This window comes from Talpa europaea, assembly GCF_964194135.1.
Source record: "Talpa europaea genome assembly, chromosome: 7".
NCBI lineage: Eukaryota > Metazoa > Chordata > Mammalia > Eulipotyphla > Talpidae > Talpa > Talpa europaea.
Window position 1 is genome coordinate 47,014,527 of NC_140074.1, and position 13,578 is coordinate 47,028,104.

The following is a 13,578-nucleotide window of genomic DNA, read 5'->3' on the forward strand; positions in this document are numbered from 1 at the left end:
CTCATAGATTACTATCACAGGTATTTTATCACAATTTATAGGCACATGTTAATCTTTAAGGACATCATTTTTAACCATAGCTTCTGGAAAGAGTGTTGGAATTGGGAATTTATTTACACGGTGCCCATCCATCTCCTTCCCTTCTGTAACCCTCCCACACATACCCACCAATGCCACCACCATCACCAGCTCTAGGAACAAAGTTATTCAGCAGCTCTGCAGAGAAACTGAGCTGTGGATGCTCATGTAGCTGACATGAACAGACATGAAAAGGAGCCAAGTGTATGTGTATAAGCATGATAAGGACTTAATTGTGCAGGAATTGGGAGTTATTTGGAGGAGGTAGATGAATAAGATCATTCTAGGAAAGAGAATGGCCCATGTAAGAGACTAGAGATGAGTGGCATGGTACAACTGCGGACATAAATGAAGACAGTCACTAGAATGCAAAGCTCAAGGAAGGACAGGATGGGGCCAGATATGTCCCCTGAATTGAGTTACTGAATGGCTTATATAGGAGAAATACCTTATTAGCTTTTTGTTTTGGCAAGAACACGTTGGCTATCATACTAGGGTATGGTCTACAGGATGAGAAACTTGGATCTATTAGAACATTTGGGAGCCTGATGCCTTGATCTTATTAAAAGATAACATGTGAATTCTATCAAGGGTATTAAAATTAAAAAAGAGTCTTAGTTCAAGCAGCACAAGAACATCAGTATTCTGGTAATTTTTACAAATTTGAAACTTGTATCTAAGACATTTGTAGTCCTAAATCAAAGTACTTCCTCAACACACACACAACTCAATGGTATATTCTTTTTCTAATGTTTTCCATTTACAAGTATTTCCAGAGAATTAACATCTCTTCATCTGAAAATAATATTATAATTAAACTAATAGGAGAATGGCTTTGGAGAGGGGATGAAATAATGAAATATTTTTCTTTTTTCTTAATGGGATGGATCTGATTATCTAACAGTCTCAATGACAATTCTCCTTGCCTTAGCCCATAAGGCCAGGGATACTGACATAAATAAATGGCAAATCTTACTAATATGGGGGAATATTTAAAGTCTTAATGGTACTGAACCCATCCCCTAAACGGCATAAGGAAAATTTTATCAAAAAGAATTTCTAAGAGTTCTTTTCAGAGATAGGCAACCTGAGTCAGTTTGACTTTTCAGTGGGAATCTGACAATCTAACAATCATTTCTTCTGCGTTAGTCATAGGAACATATAATCACATAAGAAATTGGAATTGAATAGTAGCCTGCCAGGAATCAGAGACTTTAAAACAGAAAAAGATTTACCATAGATAAGAGACACTCAGGAGTAGGGGAGGATAGTGACGAACAGGAAGTGGGAAAAGGATAGTGTGATGGAGGTCTGTAGGCACTTAGGTGATGGGAAAACTATGGTGACTGCACCTGAGGGGAGAAAGCTTATATTGTTTAAAAAAAAAAAAAAAGCAAGGATATCTAAAAATTTTTAAAAATTAGAAAATAAAACAGAAAAAGAAAATATTTAAGCAAGCTTAAGTGATTTATGCCATCATGGAGTCCCTGTTTATCATACAGTCAATAACAAGAACATATTTCAGAAGGAAAGATATAGTTAGATGTTGCCTAAACTGACCTGTTAATCTATGCTCAGGCCAGACAGATTACAGTAGACTCAGAGACCTTCATCATACTAATTTATTTCTCTGCATCTGCATGTATTTTATAGAGCACCTTGAATTTAAATTCATTTTTTGACCTAAACTAAGTAAAAACTTTTCTATGTTTTCAGCAAGTTTGATAGTTCATCAGTTTACCCCTAGAATAAGGTGGTAGCCTTGAGACTGAGATTCTGAATCTAGAGAAAGCTATCATTAGACCAACTGATCGGGATGGTAAAATGGTGAAAACACAAGAGAAAGAGAAAAGAAACATTCAACTGTACATCCTACAGCTTCTTTCATCTGGACTACCAAATGAAAATAAAATAACATGTCTAGATTTAAAAAAGAAAGATTTTCCAGAAAATTATGTATAACTGCAGAATTAATAAAACCTAGAAGAAGTGTTTTTAAAGGCTAACAAAGTTATGTTGATTTGGGACCAAGTTAAATTTGCATGTGAGTTTCAAATTTACATAAATTATAATGCAATAATCTAGATAAAATTTCTTTTATCTTTTTGAGTAATATATAATGAGTAGCACCTCTTCCCTGTGACACTTGTAAATCAGATGACTTCTCATTTACAATTAGGGATAAAGTTAACTAAAATCCTAATCTTACTACCCTCCCCCCTAAAAAAAGAAAGAAGTTTTCAACTGCAATCCCAAGATGTCCAGTTACACATTTCTTAAGTGAAAAGGATACATGTTTGGTTACATGAATTCTGAAGATTCCAGAACTTACTGTTGATAACTCATTTCAGTACCAAACATATTACTTGTAGCAAAATGCATTTAGCATTCAATTGAGTCTAATAGCTTTCAAAATGACTCAATGCAGTCATGTAGCAATTATCCCTACTAATAGAGCAGAACAGTAGCATCAATAAGTTCAAAATACAGGTACCTATAAAGACCTTGTCCATTTGGCCTAGAATTATACTGTGCTAACATCTATCCTTGAGTAGTAACCTTCAATGCAATATTTCCATAGATGCATTTATTAAATATCTGGTATTATTATAACAGAATATTCTTCTAAATCTGTCTGGTTGTGTGACAACAGGCAAAGATCTTTTATTAACCATCTACTCTTTTAAAAAATAGCTATTTTACCAATCAAGAGCAAAAGGACAATAGTTTATTTGTCCAATACTGATAAGACATCCATTGGCTCATCAAATAAATCAAGTTATTTTATTTCTCCTAAAGAGCCGTTATCTTCATTAAGCAAAAAAGTCTGTATATTTTTAAAACTGTCAAAGGTCTATAACAAGTTGTCTCTTCTGCCACTAAAGGATACTATAATTTCCTTTTTGATTACAAATTAAGCTGGTCCTAAAATTTATCATTTTTCAGGTTTTCAATAATGATTAATTTATATGGATTTCATTGTTTTTATTCTTCAACCGAATTACCCTGAATCCCTAGGTTCCTTTTGATCCTTTAAGATATTCCTGATAGTTATTTCAAAATCTAATTGTGTCATCATGAGTCATTTGTGAGTCTGCATCTGTTGACAGATTTGAGTTGGGATATTTTGATTTCCTTTTGTTCTGTTTTTTTTTTTTTGTCTTCTAATTTCAATGGAATGCTTTTCATGTTTCATGGAAATCAGTTGACTCTGAAATAAATAGTAGTTATGAATAGAAATTGACATGTCTGTTCTTTAATTAGCTGCTAATTGGGAAGACTTAGCCAATCAATTCAGCAGTTTAGCTAGACATGGATTGTGTGGTTGTTACTGTTACCTTCAATCGTCACAAGCTTCAAATACCTCCAACAGTAGATTTCTCTCATCTTGTTCTTGGTGGCGGCCTGGCTACCAGAGATTTTTCTATTCTTTTTTTTTTTTTCTGTACCTATAATTTTCAGTAGATCTTAGACATTTGTATCACATCAAGGGGAGGACCTTTCTCTATATTCCCACTTAGTCACCACTCCCCATCTATATACAGATTCTGGTGCATTGTTATTCTCAGTAGCGTCCCAAGATTGTGATAGGAGCAGTGAATCAGTCAATCAGTCAATCTCAATCTCTCTCTCTTTCTCTCTCTCTCTCTCTCTCTCTCTCTCTATATATATATATATATATATATATATATATATATATATATTTGTCCCGAATTTCAGTCTTAGGCAGGAGTTTATGTCTGAAAGTAAGAAATGGTGTCTTTTCATTATGCATGCCTATTCCTCTTGTGACAAAAACTCTCTGCCATCTATCTTCGACAGGGCTTGGGAAAGAACAAATTTTCTACTCTACCTTAGCATTTAGTAGACACTTGCTTGATATCAGTCATGGTAATGAGTCCTGGGAGAACTCCTTATCCTTTCCCTAAGAGGCTGGGAACTAGTTTTTCTACCTTTCCCCCAGAGGCAGTGAATCTTTGCTGGCTGCTCATAAAGAGGAGATGATCCTACCCTTCCCAGCAGAGGCAGTAGCAGGAGGATTTGCTGCCTCTTTCTCAATGGCTTAGGAGTTTTGCTTCTTATGAAAACAGGGCGTAGGGTATATGTGTTGTGCTCACTATCCTCACTATCCTGAGCACCCGACCATTACTGAGCAGGTAGTAGAAACTCAATTACGTACTGAAGTTGTTGGATGAGTGAGTGTGTATGTGTGTAGTGTCACCAGAATCTAAAACAAAAGCCTGACTCACATAGCAAAAACTCAATAGATATTTATTCATGAAAAAAATATTCAGGACTACAGATCTTGCTCAATACGATATAGATTCAATTGGTCTACATTAAGGACAAGAGTGGGAAAAAATGAAAGGTGTGACGTTTGTTATAAATATCTTTATTGTTTTACTTTTCAAATTTTTTTTTCTTTTGGTAGTATTTTCTGATCTAGAACCACCCTTTTCTTTCCTACCAAACTAAAACTTTAGACCCTTCTTCCATAGCCATAATCAGTGCGATTGTATATAATACAGTTACCACTGGTTTCATATTGTTGTTGTCTAAGGAGTTCAAACACATTTATATTTTGCTTTCACATTTTTAGTGATTCCTACCCTAGGGGAAGTTATGATTTAAAAAGGAACAATAATCTCAAATGAAAGGATAAACTTTTAACATGTGGAATTTTAGTTTCCAGCCAATGCCAAGGATAAGGTGATTTACAGAGGACGATTTGGTGATCCTTAGAATGTTCTCAAAGGGTGTGACTTACAAACACCATACATATTCAGTCTTCCAAATCTAGGAACAGCAGAGTCCAATTCTCAGACCTCTCAAAACTGGTATAATTTTAGCAAGTTTGTTCCAAAGCTTATTAGAGTATTCTTAGATCTTATTAGAGTTATCTCCAAATTTCAGTAAAACAGAAAGGAACAGCTTTTCTTTCCTTGCCTGTATGGCTATCTGCCTGTCTTCCTTCTTTCTAAGTGAACTCCTTAGAAAATTTTCCACACACACTAAAAATGTAAAATGTTTTCTTTTTCTATTTATTAATAAAGAATCTGAACCAGCAAACTTCCAGCTATACCATATAGGAACAGCCCACTGGTGTTTATATTCATAATCAATGTGGTTAAATCACAGAATCATAAGTAATCTCATATTGTGGTTGCTTAGCGAATTCAATCAGATATTTTTTATCCTTTTCCAGATAAAATGTTTAGGTCAATCCTTTAAGTATAATTGGGAGAAGGAGGGAATTAACAGCAATTGAGTTACACTGTTCCTAGTTTGAAATTTTCTTTAAAAAGTTGACTAATGTAACATGCAACTCTGTTATTAATTTATCTGAGTCAATGTAAGTAATTACTTCAATATTCTTTTTAGAAATTGCTATTATATTATTTTTTCCATATTTTTGCATACGAGACTCATGTAATTCCTTTATTCCACCACAGCTCTGCCTTAATCGTAATCCAGCTTAAATAAACACATGAGACTGGTAAAGATGGGTTTTATAAAACATTAAATCACTTTACAATTTGTGGTAGTGGTTTGCAGTGGATATTTTGCAGAGTTAAGAAAAGTGTTCATATTGGTCTGATAAGAAGCAATAATATAAATATCTTTTTCACAGTTGGCACTGTTTTTTGTTAATATTTTCATATGAAAGTTTATATTTTCTTGAATAATTCTTGAATATGGTTTTATTAAGACTTATTTAAATGAAAGGATAAGTACTGGTGTACTTCAGTCATTCCCTGATTTAAATTATCCAAATTTCTAGTCAGAAAACAATACCTCAAATATTTGGCACCTAAACACTGACATCTTTCAACAACTGGAATTCTCAAGGATGCAAAATGACATGCAGAAAGAGCTATTGAGAAAAACTAAAGGCATTGAGTTCAAAGAAATGCCATGGCTGGTCAGGTCTCTGTAAGATCAAAGGTTTCTAGGATGGTTGGAAAGACAAGCATGCAACTGAGCACACCCTGCATGTAGGAGCACAGAGAAAATGAATATTGAAGCTGAGTCAAAAAGGAGAGTAGTGATGAGGGGCCAAGAGAAAGGGCAGCAGGAAGAAAGAAATATCAATGAAAAAGGAAGGGAAGAATGTAAAGGCATGATTGGTATAAGACAGACCAGCATGAAATATAGGAAATGATGGGGCCTCCCTGGTGCACAAGTGGTTAAGACACAACCTATGAAGCTGTCCACAGCCACTGCAGCACAAGTTTAATCCCCAGCCAGGGAGCTACCTACATGGCAAAGCAAACCTCTCCTGACTCACCCACTACTACCCTAAGCAGTGTATTTCAGTCAGTCTGCCTGTTCTGTTCCCCACTCTGTCTCTGGTGAATCCTCTCACCACACCCCACACCTCTGGCCTGTACCCCAGTTCTTGCATGCATAAATAAATAAATCTTTAAAAAATTAAAAAAATATATAGGAAATGAAACATCAAGAAGGGAAAATAGAAAGCAGAAAAGGCAATGGTATGGAAAAGAGGAAATAAAAATGTGGAAGAACCTCATAAATGAAAAAATAAATCTTACCCAAAATATCCTATTATGTTATAAAAGCCTTAAAATTAAGAAGCATCTATTTAATTTTAATGAATCCAAATTATCAACTAGCAGCATTTTTTTTTTAATTGAATAGCTTTAGTTTGTAGTACTGTAAAGGGATCAGGTGCATAGTTTCTCACTTCAGCCTCTGTCTCTATCACACCAAGTCCAGTCACCAAATGCCCTGTCACCATCCACTCATCCACCCAACAACTGGTCCTCTGTACCTATTCCCTCACATTCCCTTCCCCTCTGGTAACTACCATTCTGTTCAGCGTCTATAAAGATTTGTTTTTGTTTTGCTTATGTGTATTCATTTACTTCAATATTTATTTTCCACAAATGAGTGAAATCATGTGGTATTTGTCTCTCTCCTTATGCCTTATTTTACTTAGCATAATTCCCTCACAGTCTATTCATATTTTTACAATTGGCAAGATTTCACTTTTTTATTGCTGAGTAGTGTTCCACACTCTCTTAGTGTTTGCTATCACACCACATTCTATTCTGTCTAAGTCCTTTGGTTGGTTCAACCTTTGGAATGTCTCTCCTCCAATTCCTCCCATATATTAGTCTGTCCCAGGCCTTTACTCTTGCTTTGTCTGGTCTCAGCGCTAATACCGAATCATAAGAGTATCCCTAACTAAAGTAGCACTTTCTTCTTTGAGTCATTGTCACATAATTTGCTTCAGAGTTGTTATCTGAAATTATCTTTGGAACATTTACTCACATATCAGTCTTTCCTTTACCAGAGCATAAGTTCCTCATGGAGCAAAGACTTGGTCTGTCTGACTCACAAATAGTGGAAACCCTATAAATATTTTTCAGTGAAGAAAACTCATTATTCCATTGATGAGGGAATTAGTCATAATAACACTTAGTTTCCCTCTCATACTATTCCACACTATACCCATATAGTGAGATATATTCACTAAAATTATCTATAATTACACTTTCAATGACCTATTGACACTTTATTTTTAATAGTTAGCAAACTTACCCATTATTGAAACACATACAGTTTTTCTTTTATTGAATGAGTTGGTGATTTGTCATTCTCCATTCTAAAACCTATCAACCATCTGAACACAAAACCTAGATTTGTTTTACAATGGTTGTTACGTTTCTAAAATTACTGTGATTCCCAATTTAAAATTTTTACTTTCTTAGGTCTATAGTGATCCTTGGAAAGTTTTTTACACAACAGTGTTCTCTATTTTTACATATTAGAGAGTCCACCCAATTTTTTTTTTTTAGGTTATGTAATGCAGTCCATTGTTTTATTTAGCCTATGGTAAAATGAAAAATGCTATTATACATCACAACTTACAGCTTAATTTCAAGACTACTGATTAATTTGTTGCCAGGTTTGGAGAAATGTTTAAATATGAGTTAAACATATTTCATTCATTTCCATTATATATAGTTGTAGAAAAATTAGAACTTCTTTTACATAGAAATAATCTACTCTAACAGATGTAGTTTACTTATTTTCATAAAATAGCTGAGCATCCACTGATAGAAATACTCTTGTTGAAAACAGGACCTTGGTTAGCCTTCATAACCAGCTGGACTAATAAACTAACATGTCAGTTCTGTTCTCCTTAGTACATTTTTTTTTTCCTTTAATGCTGCTAACCTGTAGGCACTCTCGTTGATTATAAGATTTGTATCTGTGATACTGGTGAAATCATCTGAAAACCTAGATGCTTTGGAGAAAGCAATAAACAGATGACCTAAGTGGGATTAAATTTATACAAAAGAGCTTTCTCTGCTTTAGTCCCAAAATCTGTTGGTGTTCAGCCTGGCGGTATGATCAAAGCCAGATATGTCTGGAACAGAGTAAAGACAAATTATGAGTGCCTCACAGAATAAGTAATAAGCAAGTTCGGCAGGTATACAGAATTCTCATGGAAGCAGTGACATTTATGTTTCATGTTATGAAAATAGTGAGAATGAATCTGGATGGTAAAATACCGAGTCATGCCAGAGTACTTGAGTCAGCTCTGTGTATGCCTGCTAGGGAGTTTTCCTTTGTTCTTTTTAGAGGCAGTTGGCTTATTTTAATGGCTTTTCCTTGCATGGCATAATCACCAGCTATGTGATTAACCATGTCTAGTTAAGTTATTTCATCACATCAAAAGTAGTGTAAAATAGCTTTTCTGTTGACTGGAAAGCTGAGTTTCGTGGTTATGAATGTACCAGACATCAAAGCACTCTATTATACACAGACTACATGGAAGCAGGCCAGCGGCATTGAAAGTTTCCCCTCGATTGCTCCTTCCCTTAAGTGGAGTCATCACCCACTAGTTTGGAGAGGAAAAGGTGATTTCTATAATAATCTATTCTTTCATTCTATCCAAACAGGAAGGATGGTGACCAGCTGTTCTGTGTCTCCATTGAAGACAAATAAAGGGGGGAAATGTTCATATTTTAGCAGGATGACACTTTGTACTGTCAAGAAAAAGCACAGAAGTTTCCTGCTCCAGCTTTTACCTGAAGACAATTGTATAATTATGATTAAACTGTTTAACTTCTCTTGAAGTATCTACAAAAAGTTAGGGCTAGTTGACATAGTCTGGGAAGTACTTTGCAACACTAAGTTACTGGTAATTTTATAACCCAAACTTAAACAAGCAAATGAGACACGTCAGTTCCAGAAAAATTAGAAATGGTATGTCTAACAGTGCTAAAACAGAGTGGATATTTAATAAAGCTTAGTTCTTATTGGACATCAAGTTTTCATGTTGCTACTTTAGATTTATTTCAGTTTGGGTTCCACATCACAGACCTGAGATGAGGATCCATGTGAACATGATTTATTTGGAAGTATTCCCTGGAAAACCTGGTGAGGATATGAGGAAGTGGAGTGATGGAGAGAAAGAAGTGATGCATGGGTGTGATAGCAGGTCAAGTGCTGCAAAATATTAATTTTCATTCAGTCTTCCAGAGAAGTTGAGACTCAGGTCATGTTTGAGAAAAAGATGGTAGGGAAATACAATAGAGGTGTGACACAGAAGAAAAAATTACATTTCCTTAAAATAATGGTTCCTTCCCAGATTTATTTAGGTGAAATAATTCTGAAAAACAAATAATTCTTCAGTATGGGGGTTGACTGGAGAGTATACTGTCTCACCATTATCTAGTTTATCATTATTTCAGAATTATTTTCTGATGGCATAGTCCAATGGCTCTTACTACTATTTCTGAGAGCAATATGTCAACATCATTGTAGAATTCCTAAAAACCAATGTGCTCTCTTTAGTTTTACATAAACTAAATATCAGAGAAAAAAATATATTATCAGCATCACATGAAATTAGCATTTTATATGCTATTATTCCTTTGTCCCCCCCCAAGAGTCATGAAAATCTGGCATCCAAATTCAGAGATAGATAAAATGATTCTGAAACTCCACATGTTTTTCTTACATGATATTTCATACAAAAATGACAGATTAAATAATTGTTCATTTTTAATAGCATCTTTGTACCCCAAGATAATTAAAAATATCTTACAAGGGATGATAAGAAGCTTTCCTGGCACGGCTAATGAGAAAAGAACAGAAAAAATGTTGCACTTACACACCTCATGATGACAACCCAAGCCCCATTCATTGAATTGATCCCCAAATTTGATTTTTCATAAGTTATCTTCACATTTGTATTATGAATTTGAAAAGTTGAATAGAATTCCTTCCCCTTTTGAGCTCTCTCCATCTTCATTTAAAGTTCAAGTTTTGACCACTGATATGAAAATGCCCTTCTCTAAAATCCTTCAAACATAGCATAAGATGTTCACTTGAGAAGCAAGAGTTACTAGTCAAATGCAAGATGCAATTAGATTCTGAGAGAGGAAAATATAAGGAGAAAATGGCAGCAACTGGGGTTAATTAGGATATAAATGGATTTTACTATATAAAGGAGGAGGAGGGAAATATGGGTACATTGTTTTTAGATAAGAGTGTTAAAAGAAGGATGGGGTGGTGGCTATTGGAGTTATTTTGCCTTTTGTTTAATAGTTTTGCACCCAAATACATTTATATGTAAATTATTTTTAACTCAAAAAAGTTAAGTGTTGCTAGAGAATGATCCCATAAAATGATAGGCTGTTTACCCTGAAGTGTTTCCATTAGATTAAATAAGATGGTGTGCCTTGACTACATAGGACTTTTGAAGTGTTCAGTAAATGGTGCTTAGTGTCTCATTTGTAGTTATGCCAGTATAGACTGGTGTAAGAACAAGAAATTTACCTTAATGATCAAAAAGAGGAGTGGCCCACTTTATCAACTTTAGTTCAAGCCTATGAAGGAGGATGTGACACAAATTTGGGTACTTGATTGAAAAAATATCTCAGTGGATGCTATCCCAATGAAATCAACAGGTAAGAAAACTTATCATCCAAACTAAATGTTAATTTTCACTTTGTCAAATATCAATCTTTTAGGAAGGTCCTTCAGGAAATAGATATCATTCTATAGATCCATAAATCCAACTGATTAATTATACCTTATTACCTATTGCATGTAATTGTATATAACGGTGTTTGCAAAATTGGTCTACTAAATAATTTTCAAGATTTGCTTAGCAAATTCTGTGGAACTTAAAATTGTGTTTCTGAAATGGTTTTGCTCACATTTTTTATTAAAAAGTTAAAAAGGATAAAATATTCCAATTTATAAATGTATCAAAATAACGCATTTTGATATCATTTTTAGCTTTCTCTTCTATTTGTCTTTGGTGATTGAATCTCAGTAACGACCAGGCTTTTGTTCATAAAGAGTATCAGTTTGGAGAAGCTGAGATAGAGCAGAATTGCTAAAGGGTTTGGGAGGTATTTAGAGATGAGGTAAAAGATGTCTTAGTTGTTGATGAGTCCAGAGAGATTTGAAGGCAGAAACATGACAGTTATGCTAGGAGTTAGTTATTTCATATCATATAGTCCTCACATCTTGCAGAAGATAAAAGGAATGCTCAAGCTGTAAAGTTACTTGCCAGAGGTAAATGGCTGTCACTATTCAATCCCAGGAGTTCTGACTCCAAAGCCTATGTTCTTTCCTCTATATCATTGTCTCCACTTCCATTTTTTTAAAAAAGGATTTATTACTTTAAAATGTATTTAGCTCTGCATTTTTAGATATGTTTGTATCCCTGGAAACCAAGTGACAGAGGGTTTGTCTTCTTGAGGATAGTGTTTTATTCTAAGACATCAGGGACCACCCTGCTCATATATTACTGTCACAAGTCATTGGCAGGTATGCCAAGTTATCTTCTTTTTCCTGAAGCACAGGGTGGGGAAACAAAAGGCTGTGGCAGGTTAAACACAACCAAGAGAGCCAGAAATGAGAAGGCAACTGTCAGAAGTAGGATAAGACTGGCAAATGAGAAGAATTATATAACAATTGAACAGAATGTGTTGAAAGAACATAAATTAATGCTAATAGAAAGTACAGACAAGCAGAGGTTATTAGCTCTTTGGTACTTTACAAAAAAAATCAATAATATTTTGATTATTTGATGAAGAGAATTTTTAAATGGTCCTTTGATGACTTTTTAAGTTGTATGTCAATTGCTAGAGAGTATTGGTTTATATGGATATATGAGGACTTGATGTTACCATGTGGTATAGAAATATTGCACTTATTCCAAACAAACAGGAAAATAGCCATCAAAAAATTCTTCATCAGGAATCTTTAACTACCGCAATGCTATACAACCAATGACCTCTAAGATCATCAGCTTAAAATAATAAGTATTTATTAGTATACAAAAGTGCAAACTGACTGGATGATTTTGCTTATTTCTGAGAACTGTTAAAATATGAGAGAGTGGGGGTGGCTGGCTTTTGGCTGATCTCGGATGGTTTCATTTGAAATAACTTCCATGACTTGTCTCTATTCCTAATATCTTTCATTCTCAAGTAGGCAAACTTTCAAGGTGAGGATAAAGCAGAAGCAGTAAACCCCATTATACAAGTATCTTCCAAGTCTGCTTATGTTATCCTTGTTACCTGACACAGACCTGCAGTCAGGAGAGGCAAATGTCTGGGTCATTTTTATTGTAACCTAACACACGACTTTTGTCTACATATTTTGGGTTTCTGCTAAGAATAAAACCAACCAACCAACAAAACAACAACACCTGAAGCCAGAGAACATATATTTTTGGAGTGGGGGGGAGATATTCAAACCAAGGATTTTGCTGATTATAAGACATAGTCTCCAAAAACAAATTAGTTCTAGTAGCAAGGGCACTGTCATTAATGTTGGGTATGATAATGGTGACTTACATATGAGAAAGTATGAACACGTTCCCCTAAATCATATTCAATGTTGTAAAACAATGTTGCCTCAATTAAAAAAAAAAAGAGAAAAAAAATTGAACCCTCTATATTTTTTATATTCCAAGTTGCATTTTACAACTTTTCAGTTTGTTTTCTTGGGGTTTCCAGATAAATCAAACAAATCATTTGCCACGGTGATTATCGATCCTCCTACCTTATTTTTCTATTCTTAAATAGCTCTCTGTTTAATATCGCTGGCAAAAATTTTCAGAAAAATGGTAATAATATTTGTGATGGAAGACATCTTTATTTTGTGTTTACTTGGTAAAATATTGAACCGGATATGTCACTAACTTTGACATTAAAAGTCACATACATTTTCCAAATATAGATATATTCATATGTATATCTATAATTTTAAGGTTTTTTATGTAATATTTGTCTCTCAGACAGTTGATAATGCAACCACAATTTGCTAGACTTAATATGGAACATTGAGGACATGTGAGTTGACAAAATATGGGAATCTTGGAAAGTGATTAGAGATTATTTAACATTGCCAAAAAATATAATTTCAATGTAGGGTCAATACATGTATGATATTTAAAAAATATACAATTATACTATGGGAGGAAGGCTGAGTCCTTAAAAT